The following is a 12,173-nucleotide window of genomic DNA, read 5'->3' on the forward strand; positions in this document are numbered from 1 at the left end:
CAACAGTCTCCAATCTTCTGAAGCATAATGAGCAAGTTCTTACATGGTGAACAAATTCTTACGTAGTGAGTAAGTTCTTACATGGTGAACAGTGCAAGGGCAGTCACATCACAGAAATTTTCGGTTTTGATCATGCATCATGAACTATAAACAATCAAGTCAGATATGATTATTCATTTGATTTTTATACTTGATTTATATGTGAATCCCACATTTCTCCCTTATTTTTTTAAATAAAATGTTGAAGTGATAGGTAGATGCAAGGTAAAGGTAGAAAACATAATTTAGTGATGTAAGAGGGCAAATGTAGATAGATGATCAGGTGTGTGCCTATAGACTGAGTATTAATCCAAGCTAGACAAGGGCAACAAAACATCCACGGATGCAGAAGATTTCTCTCAAAACAGGGGGGGTGAGTTTCTAAGCCTGGCCTCTGTTGATCCCCAATTTCTCACCTGATGGCCCCCCTGCGACTGTGCCTGTCTTAGGTTGTTCCTCCCTTGAGGAATCTTACCCGTCTCTGGCTAACCAGTCATCTTCCGGGGCCATACAGGGAAATGTAAAGTTGGTAAGTGAGAGAGAAGTCATATTGTTTGAAAGGTTAGCTTTTTACTTCTTTGCAGATTTATGCCCTGTGGCTTCTATGTCCAGCACTTGTCTTGAGGTATCTTTACCACCTGGAGGAATTATGATACTCGGTAAATTCGATATGAGGCACGAATTCTATTTAAGGGTTGTAATTAGGAAGGAAGAAGAAAAGCTATAGAGGTAGCATATGGAAGAAAACATGGGAGGATTGATTATTTCTTTGACATATCTTCTTGTAGAGTACCTTCTTGTATAGGTTTTAAACTACTAACTAACTTGCGCACAGATATTAACATAATAGGAATACGGTGACATAAACAAAGCAAATCTATAATTACCCGCCATCTCCAGTGAAGCCAAGAAAACCATTTAGGCACCCTAGGCATTTGTGAAAATTTGTCTATGATATGATGGATATTGTTCAACTGTACTTGAACAGTCTGAGAGAAATCAGACAAATTAAAGCAACACATTCCTGGGAACTGTTCCAGTAGATAGTCTATAGTGGCACGATTTTGGAGCAATGCAACTTGCACTTCTATTTCTTGGTTGAGTTCTGACAATATAGATCCACAAAGTACCTGAATGTATTTTTTTATTGTCATTTTTGAAAATGATAGATATTAAAGCCACTGAGAGTATCCCAAGGGAGGCATGAAGTTATCTGTCTCTTTGACTTGAAAATATTTCCCACAGTGGAGAGGGCTTCCCTAGGAAGAAATCTGCTTTGAAAAGGACTTTATTAAATTTCGATTTGTCTAGTGGTGTGCTGGCAAATGTTGGACAATTGGTTCTTTAGAAATCCATTATGTATGTACATATGTTTTATTATAAATTTTACTTCCATAAAGGATGCGTAGCACACGATTTACAAATTACAACCCAGAGCACCAATTCTTGATTTTAGATTCCATATAGTTAACTGATTTCACAGAATGCTTTTGTTAATTTTTGCTGACTTCTTATATCTCTAGTCAACTTACGGTTGACATTCAACTGAAATTTGAAATGGAGCTGCATTTGTCTACTATCTCTGTTTCTAATAAATTGGTTATCATTAAATCTGATACATGGTCTACTGTTACAGTATTTCTCACTGTCCTGTAAATATACTAATTAAACTGAAACCTCCATCACCTTAAGCACTTCAGTTTGGTCTGTACTATTAACATTTTGGCCATCATTTTATTTAGTCTAGAAAATCAATGAAACAATAAATCAAGCCCTGCTTTGTAGCTACTGCCAATTCCCATGTTGTAAATACTTCTACCTTCGTTGATTTCAAGTTACCAATGTGATACCACCAGAGTTGGGAAGAGATGTACAGAAGCACGCCATTATGTCTGAGTTCCATTATACAGATTCAATAGATGTAGTTAACCTCAAGAGAAGAGATAATAGTAAAATGTAGTAAAATCATCAAGAAGTGATGAATTTTGACTATTATCTTTATTTTAACGTGTATTGATTGTAAATGTATACAATTTAATTTTTAATAATGACTGTTCAACAACTGGCTTGCAAAATTCCTGAAACCTTAGCAACTGGCTCTTGTGAGCTGGGGTAAGCCAGCTCTGGCACACTGTTGGACTTGTCCCCACCCAAAGACATCCATGGGACCCTGTCAACAAAAGAGACCCCATGACCAGAGAGAACAAGTGAAGCCATTTGCCCTGAGAAAATTTGAGGTGGTTTGTGCCTTTGGAGCAGAGGAAGAACCCTGAAGCAATGACTCTGTCAAATTCAAGGGCAGGACAAATTCACTGTCAGTTTGGCATGGCCATTTTGATCCCTCCAAAATGATTAAAATGTGAGGTTATTGTTTTTTATTACGAAGTGCTTAACAGACATCCCTGACTCTTGGCCGCAGCCCATTCTGTCTCTGAGACCCACTCCACACATCCCTCTGCTCATTACAGTTAGTAGTTTGCTTGTTTTCACCCCAGGCTCCCAGAGAAGTAGCCCTTCTTGTTAGATTTCTCCATCCCCATCAGAACTTATTTGTCCTCTTTCCCAGGGGGAAAGGTAGAACTTTCACTAAGCTCTTTGCACAAGCCAATGTGACAGGAAATAAGTTTAAATTAAAAAAATGCAGTTCCTGTTCCACTCTTCTTCATCCTTCAAAGCCCTACATACATTATCTCCCTTCTGATGTCTCATCTTCCAACAGTGCTATGGCCATGACTTGTCCATATTCCTGTGCTACTTGTTTAGACAGGAGTGTGAATGTTTATTTCCTAACCAGTGCCCTTGACCAGACTGTACATTTTTCCACAAGGGTGAGGGCTGTATCCATCTTGTAGGCTATTGTATGATCGGTGGCCTGTGCGGAGTCTGGCACCAAGTATTTTCTCAATGAATCTGTCAAATGTTAAAACCTGAAAATATGTTCAATGCCATGTGGCCTCCTTAAATTAGCCCTGGGAGATGATTCTGACCCAGTCCTTCCCCCAAGGAAGCTCTCCCTGGAGCCCCTTGCACCTCTTCTTAATCTCCCTTAACACATAGTTTCTGCTTGGACCCCTGAATGTCAAAACCGGAGGGGTCCTGAGGCCATTTGGTCCCGTCAACTTGTTATGCAGGTGGGGAAACAGGCCCAGGGGAGGGCAGGGACTTGCCTAAGCCCACACAGCTCATTAATAGGATGGAAACAAAGCCTTGTGCCTCCTGCATCAGGATTCACCCTACTAACTCTCTTCTTTGAGACAGGGAAACAGGCCTAAGGGTGGAAGGACAGCACAAACTCACACAAGTGAGGGGCAGAACCAGGGGCCGGGAATTCTGCCCACCCAGCTGGTGACCTTCACCTTCCTCTTGGGGTGTGGAAACAAGACTTGTGCGTGCCTCGTGCCTGAGCTGCTGGCCAGGCGCAAGACTTGAGGAGGGGTGATTCCACGCGTCCTCTGTCGTAACTGGTGGAGGGATGTACTGGTTTGTCCACCAGAGGACACTACAGCGCCCCACTAGGAGCGCCGTCAGCCCACTGAGCCTGGAGCCTCGTTCATCATGAGTGGGCCAGAGGTCACCTTGAGAGGCCAGAGCTGGCCCTTGACCCGGCGCTTGCGGACACCAGCCGGGGGCACTCCCTGAGCTGCTGAGTGTGGCTCGGGGGCGGGGCCTCCCTTTCCTTTTCTGGTCTTCAGCCCTTAGCCAAGGCCGGTCCTGGGCCAGGCTGGAACAGTATGGCTCTCCCTGGGGCACTGAGCAGCCGAGCCCCACCCGGCCTCATCCCCGCTCTGTCTGCCCTCACCGCTGTGCCCTGTCCTCAGCACGGGTCTTCATGGCTTGGGAGACTGTCATACTCTCTGCTTGCCTGCTTTGTCTGTGTGAAGGAGTGGTCCTGGGGTCAGACAAGGTGGGCTCCAGTCAGAACAGCGACTCAACCTCAGACCAGGTTACACATCCCCGTGGGCCTTAGTGTCCTTCGGTGGAAAGCAGAGATCATCGTAGTTCTTAGCTCACAGGGCTGTGGAGGATGAAAGGGGATGCCAATTGGGTCCCTGAGAGTTTTTATCCTAACTGAAACCTGCACAGCATCCTGGGAGAGGTGAAACCGCCTCCTCCTCCAGGCCCAGGGCTAAGCTCACACAGCTCATTAATAGGATGGAGGCTTGGAGAGGCCACATGGTGAGCAAATAGAATGGAACTTTCTAGTTGAATGCCAGGTTTGATGGCCAGGCCATGACTCAAGGGTGTAACAATACAACTTTTTTTTCTGCAGCCCAGGGTTGTGTCTAAATTGGGGCGGGAGATAAACTTGTCTGGAGCTAAGACTTAGGTGGGCCCATGTGTTTCCCAGTCATGTGTCCACACGGGTCACAGTCATGATACCATTGTTCCTTTTGCTTTGAATGACCCTTTAGGGGCTGACATCCCTTTCCACTTCTGGGTTGTACTGGAGGGCCCAAGAACTGTTCTGCTGAGTTAGGGGTTCACACTGCGGTCTGGAGTCATTCTGGTAGGTCCCCTTCTGGGATCTGGCTGCCATCTGCAGGGTCGTCTCCAGACCACTAACCTCTGTGCCCTCACCACCACTCCATCCCAGCTTCCCGTCTAGCCTAGGGAGGCCTCTGGTCTACCTAACAGACCACCTGCTTGTGTAACAAACCTGGAGACTAGGAAAAGGGAGAATACCAGGGGAGAAACAGGCAGACGAATGACATCAACACGTACTCCTGCAGCGCCTTTTATGTACCAAGCACTGTTCTAAGATCTGGGCTGCAGCTATGAGCAAGCAGACACAATCCCTTCCCTCAAGGGGAGGTTGAGGGGGCAGACAGTGATGGTTATAATGGCTATCATTTATGGAGCCCTACTGTGTGCCGGGTCCTGTATCCTTTCATTTACTCCTTCCAACATCATAATGACATAGTGCTGCTATTATCCTCATTTTATAGGTGAGGAAATAGAGGCACAGAGAAGTTCAGTGTTCTGACTGGGGCCCACCTTGTCTAACTTGCCCAAGCTAGTAGATAATAGGGGTAGGATTCTGACCCAGGCAGACTGAAGACAAACAAGGTCATGAGGTAGAGAAGGGCTGGCTACATGTCCGGCTGGGGAGGACACGGACAGTGTGAATGTGGTGTTTGAGCTGAGACCTGCCTAGGGATAAGGGGCAGCCATGCCTACAGCTGCGAGATGAGCACAGCCAGCAGAGGGAACAGTGAGTGCAAAGGCCCTGAAACAGGAATGAACTTGATTTATCTGGGGCTGGGAAGAAAGGAGGGCAGGAATGAATGAGAGAGAGTGGTAGGAAGGGAGGGGAGGAGCAGAAATCCAGACTGGCAATGTAAACCTACACAAGGGGCAGTATAGCCTAGAGAAGATAAGTAGTGACTCTGTAGCATCTTACTATGCTGATGGGTAGTGACTATCACAGGTTATGTGGTGGGGACTTGATAACAGGGGGAATGTAGTAACCACAATGTTGCTCATGTGAAACCTGAGCATAAGATTGTATATCAATGATACCTTAATTAAAAATAAAAAGAATGTAAGTGGAGCCTAAATAAATAAATAAATTAATTAAAAACCTACACAAGGGGTTTGCAGCCATCTGAGCTTCTTGCCTTGAGCTGGGCAGGGCCAAGCCCTATGCCCATAAACCAAACCACAAGAGTCCATTACCTCTCTGTGGGCAGCAGGGCACCCACCGTCGGGGCCTCTTCTAATCGCTCATCGGTCCTGGGGCGCTGATGACCATCCAACTTCTGGAGCATAGTGGGCAAAGGGTGGGCTGGCCGGGAGGGCCTGAGGCCCAGAGAGGCCTTTTTGCTGATGGGGTGCCCAACAGGAGGTGCTGACCCCTGAGGCAGAGGCCCTGAGGTCTGGCCCAGTGGTGGCAAAGGCATTTTGATTTGAGTCCTTAAGATCACCCAGCCTTGATGGCCTGGCCCTGAGCCAAGCCATCCCACTGGCTCCCCTTGACTTCGTGGCCTGACTTGTCTCACCCCCCCAAGGACAGGAGAGGCCTCACTGAAGGCACTAATTAGCACCTCCTCTTCTGGATTCTAGGGCTTTCTCCCTGCCCCAGTCAAGGAAACAGCTCCTTTCCAGAGACAGGGCATTGACTCCTGCCCACCCCAATTACCCCAGATTCTGGGGTTCACTGGAGGTCAGTGCAAACATTTCCCAGGGCCTCCTCCTCCTGCCCATGGGGAATGTGCACCCATGGGTGCCTTTGCCCACGCTCTTCCCTCTGCTTAGAATGTCATTTCAACCTGTTTACTTTAAAAATTCCTCCCACCTTCAAAGTACAACAGACTCCTTCCTTCCTTCCTTCCTTCCTTCCTTCCTTCCTTCCTTCCTTCCTTCCTTCCTTCCTTCCTTCCTTCCTTCCTTCCTTCCTTCCTTCCTCTCTCTCTCTCCCCACCTCCCCCCACCACCTCTCTCCCTCCCTCCCTCTCTTCCTTCCTTTCTATTCATTCATTCACTTCACTCATGCATTCTGGGTATTCATTCATTTGGCTCCTGCCAAGCACTGGGAGCACCGGAAGGTGGGACAGACTCTGAGGTCAAGGAGCATTATTCTGTGTGAGAGGCAGAAGGTTAAACAAGCAGGACTAATTGAGGAATTGGTGGGTCCAGTGAAAAATAAAAATTTGAGACCTCTTGTTAAAAAGATTACTAAGAATGTCAAAATGGTGATTGCAGAGCATTAAACCAGTCAAGGAGCCCTTACTCACTATGGAGCTCTTCTGCAGAGATCACACGCCCATGAAGCTGGCCCTCTAAATAAGTGATTCTATCAGATGTGAGTGGTGGCAGGTGAGCCTGGGAGTTAGCTGGGAGGAGGTGATTTCCATACGTTGCCACGGGCAGGAGGAGAGAGGCTGAAGAACTCTTTTTGGAAACTGCAAGTTTGTGCAGACAAGGTGGGAGAGGAGGCTGGAGGAGCAGCAGGGGAGGGATGGGGCAGGGCCCAGGGAGTTGGGTCTTTATTCCATGGGTAGCAGGGAATCACCAAAAGTTCTAAACAAGGGCATAATCAGATTTTTATTTTTAAAGGATCATTCTAGCACCAAATAAGAAATATAAATAATAAACATGAAAAATATAAATAATACAAAAAATAAAAATACTTATGAAAAAAGTTTAGCTTCACTAGTAATCAAACAAATTAAAATAAAAATAATATTTCTGTTATCAAAAAGTGTTTGCAGAATCAAAACTTTGGAAAGGACTTTAATCCACATACAACAGGCTGGTGCCCTTGTCCTCACAGGGACTGAGAGGTGGGTTGGGGTGCACACGATTGACATGAGGTACATTCAGAAGGGGTTGATTTTATTTCATGATAAGTAATTTCAAGCCAAATTTTCATGTTGAAACAAACACAGCACTTCACAATACTAAGATAGCCAAAATAAAAAATATTGATAATGACAAGTGTTGACAAGGTTGTGGAGAAACTGGAACTCTTATCCATTGCTGACAGGAATATGAAAGGGTCCAGCAACTTTGGAAAATAAATTGGCAGCTTTAAGATGCTAAAGAGTTACCATTTGACCCAATAGTCCAACTCCTAGGTGTATATTCAAGAGAAATAAAAACATATGTCCACACAATAACTTGTATATGAATGTTCATAGCAATGTTCATAGCCAGAAAACAGAAGCAACCTAATTGCCTATCAGCTGGTGAACAAATAAACCCAATGTTTTATATCCATATAATGGAATCTTATTTGTCAATAAAAAAGAATGAAACATTGTTACATGTTATGACATGCATGAACCTTAAAAATATAGTGATATGTGAAAAAGACGGCTTCACAAGGCTGTGCACTGTATGAGTCCATTATATGAAATGTACAGAACAGGCAAGTTCATAGAGACAGATCAGTGTTTGCTAGGGGGTGTGGGGAGAAACTGCTTAGCAGGCACAAGGTTTATTTTTGGGGTTCTGAAAATGTGCTGGAATTAGTGGTGGATTTCACAACCTTGTTAATGTACTAAAACCCACTGAATTGTACATTTTAAAATATGGTGGATTTTATGGTACATGGAATATATTTTAATAAAGCTGTTTTTAAAAACATGGGTACAGTAGAGTGTAGAATTAGGGTGACCAGCTGTCCCAGTTCACCTGGGTCTGACAGTTTTCCTGGGACATGACTTTTAGTGCTAAAACCAAAAGTCCCAGGCTAAACAGAATGAGTTGGTCACCCTGCATAGAAGGCAAACTTCACATTCATTTTAACGATACAATAGGATAATTGAAAGGAATTTCCTGCTTATTAGAGATATTGCAGGGGGGGAGTTGAAGAAGCACTAAATGTCCAATAGCAGGAGGTAGTTGAATTCATTCATTCAGTCAGTCATGTATTCATTCCCCACTAGTACATAAGCTCTATAAGGATCAGGGTTCACATCCGTCTTATTCACGGCTGTACTCTCAGGGCGTCCGTCTGTGCCTGGTACACAGTCCCTGAATGTTTTTTTGAGGGGAGCCACGTTCTTGGTGCCCTGGTATGTTAGGTCTCAGTGCCTCAAGCAGACATACAATACCCTAGTGAATGGATGGGGAAAAAGACAGTTTCAGATAGTGATACATGCTATGGAGAAAATAAAGAAGTGCAGCTAGAGGGCTGGTGTATTCTGAATGGTCCCAGAAGCTAAGAAGGTGACTTCTGAGTGAGGACAGCCACTGAGATAACCGCCCTCAGTGCTGTTAAGAAAACACAATAATCACAAGGAAAAAGGCTTCTGGTGAAACATTACGTGAAAAAGGGCACAAAACTATTTATGTAGGGTGAATCCAGAATGTTTTTTAAAAAGTGCTTAAGTGTTAAAATAGATTAGAATAGGGAATATTAAAGCAAGATTGGGAAATCCATAGGTATCTTATCTTTACTTTGTAAAAGCTTTCCAATATTCTCCCAGTTTCCTAAAATTCATATATTCAACCTGTGCAATGCCCTGCCAGATGCAAATGTGGGAGTGAGCATCCTTGGTGAGCCAGAAGAGGAGGTCCCTGCTTTCATGGAACAGGTACGATTTTATAACTGGGAGAAGCAAAACCCAGAGTAAAGGAGTAGAGTTATTTTTTCGAAGATGAATAAAACTGCGCTGGTAGATATGCCGAGGAACCAGTGGAAGCTTGCTTGGAGTCCAGTTAGGAGGCTGTTGCAGCACCTGGGCAGCCTGGGGTGTGGGGATGGGGCTTGCTTGGGGAGAGGGAAAGCCAAGGAGCACCTCTCAATACCCACTGTGTGCACTTGGCTAAGTCTCTTCACCTATCTTGGCCTCAGTTTCCCCATCTGCTAAAAGAGAGGAGATATTAGATGGGGTCTTATGTTTATTTGTTCATTTGTTTATTTTTAATGACTCCCCTTTTCTTCCTTCCCCCAACCCCCAGCAACCCCCTTTGATCTATCTGCTTCTATAAGTGTGACTATTCCAGGTACTTCATGTAAATGGAATCACACGATATTTGTCCTTTTAGTCCTGGCTAATTTCTCTTAGCATCAGGTCTTCTAGTTTCATCCATGTTATAGCATGGGTCAGAATTTCCTCCCTTTTTAAGTCTGGAAATATTCCATCATGTGTATATATTATATATCAGGTAGTTTTTGACTTTCCCTTGGCTCCAAAATTGTAGGGTTCTCAATGCCTTCTCTGTCCTCTCTTGTGGCTGCTACCCCACCTGTGGGGTGGGGGCCCGGCTTCAGGCAAACTTTCCCTCCTGTTTGTCACCGGGCCCTGAACCCTGTGGCCTTGGGGAGGGGCTTGGAAGGGCCCTAGGAATGAAAGGCTTTGGCTAAATACCTGCCACCTTCTCTCTGGGACTCCAGCAGCCAGGTCAGAGCCTGGGGCAGGGGAGGAGTGGGGGAGCTAATGATGGCTTACCGGGGGCTTGGTTGTGCAGATGAAACGGCTCTGCCGGCTCCAAGGCCCCTGGCCTGATTACAGGGAGCCCTGCGCTTCTCCTCCTTGGGGCACAGGCCTGGTTTTGAAGCAGTCTTTGCAGGCCCAGCTGTTTGGGAGCAGCTGCAGAGATCAGCAGGCTGAGGAATTTAGGGTAGCAGCTGCCAAAATGCTTTGGTTTAGGGTCTGGAACAACAGATGCAGCTCATGGTGAAGCCAGGGGGCTCATGCATGGTTCTGGGGTAACTGGTATTAACAGCCACTGTTGCTTGAAGTCCTAATATGTTCATCATGTACCCAGGAGGGGACATGAATTATTTAATCTCACACAGCCCTAGGAGGTTGGCACTGTTACCCCCATTTTACAGAGGAGCAAGCTCAGGCTTGGAGAGCCTTGCCTGGGTACAAGTAGAATTGGTAAGTGGCCCAACTAGAACTGGGCCCTGGTTCTGTGCTAAAGCCTGATCTCTGTCTACTGGTTCTGTGATTGGGTGGGACTTCCCTTGGTGAGCTTCTTGGTAGAGGGTGGATGAGAGGGCTGAGGTGATCTACCTGCCTTCCCTACGTTGACCAGAGCAGCAGCTACTGTAAGCTGCTGGGGGTTTTGATTCAAAACGTCATTTGAAAACCACACCTTATTTATTTTATAGATGAGAATGTGAGGCCTGAGAGGGCAGAGTTGCCCAGGGTCACTCTGACAGGGTCCTTGGCAGAACTGGGATTGAACCCAGTCCTGCTGTTTCTGGTACCCACATGGCCTCCTGGATCCTGTACACGGGCTGCACAGGCAGGAGGGTGCTCTGAGTCCTCACCTGCTGTGTCTCCTGGGCCTGGAGCCCCTCCCACAGTGACTGAAGGAGGGAGATGCAGAGGTGGCAGGCACTGGGTTCAGAGAATAGAACCCAGGCTGGATCACAGTCCTGACTCTGCTGCTAACCGGCTGTATAACTTGGGCAGCTCTAGTCTCCCCAGGCCTGGTTCCCCATCTGTACAGTGAGGGGATGCAGACTGTTGTGGCCTATAGGCACTGGGAAGGGGTGAAGAAATGGCTAGACAGGAGGTAGTGCAGGTGTGAGGAGGAAGTGGTGAGCTACAGGGCCCAAGGACACCCTGTCTTTACCCCACTCTCCTCCAGGAAACAGCCCAGTTTCAGCCACCCACAATGCACACAGCCGGTCAGGCGACGCCGCTTGGCCTAGCGTGTCCAAGCCTTAAATGACAGAGTTCTTGGTCCCTAAGGCTGCCCTAGGGCTGGTGATGGCCCTTCCTCAGCCCTAAGACATGCCTTCGCCCTGGGAACAGTGCTGGCCTCATGGGGGCTAGGAGACTGCTATGCTCCTGGGGTGAGCTCTCACATGGACATCAGCCTCAGCCACCTGTGTGTGCTCACGTCCTGACATGTGCACATATGTGCAGACCCACGTGCATACCTACACCTCTCAGGCCAAGCAAAGCCCTGACCTGGGTCCTTTCCCGAAGCCTTGGTCACCTAAGACCATTGTGAGCTCATCTGCTGGAGTATGAGGTCCAGATGTGGCTTCATGACCAAGTACTCAGGGCTCATGGCTTGGCCTGTGCATCTGTGCGGCAGGAGTCAAAAGAGTCCCAGCTCTTCTAAGGTCCAACAAAACCTGAGTTCCATCCTTGCTGTCCACATAGTCACCATGCACGTTCCACATTTGATTTCTGTGTATGTTACTTAACTTCTTGGATCATCAATTTCCTTATCTGTTAAATAGGGAAAATAGTCTCTACCTTAAAAGCATCTTACAGGAGATGCTCTTAGCAGAGTGACTGTCATGTTGCAAGCACTTAAAAATGATTGCTGAAGTGGCTATTACTGTCGTTCCTTCAGCCTTTGCCCCAAACTCCCATGAGCCCTTGGGAGGGAGGGCAGGCTCGGTGGGGGCTGTGTAGAGGGAGAGCAGGTGGACAATACCTATGTGAATGCCTCTCCCCAGACACTCCCCCAATTCCAAGCCCTCATTATCCCACATGCATATTCATAAGGGACAGCTTCAGCGCTGCTCTGTAAATGGGTCAGAAGAAGGAAGTGGAGGCCAGTGCAGAGAGTGAAGCCCAGGGGACCGGAGGGGCAAAGCCAGAGTGCATCTGAGTCCTCATGGACAGGAGGATGGTGAGAAGGGATGGGGTTGGGGCACGAATGGATTGGGAGCTACTGGGAGCTTGAGCAGATGATTGTTTCTAAATTGCAAA

The sequence above is a fragment of the Manis javanica genome, chromosome 4 (genome assembly GCF_040802235.1).
Source record: "Manis javanica isolate MJ-LG chromosome 4, MJ_LKY, whole genome shotgun sequence".
Lineage (NCBI taxonomy): Eukaryota > Metazoa > Chordata > Mammalia > Pholidota > Manidae > Manis > Manis javanica.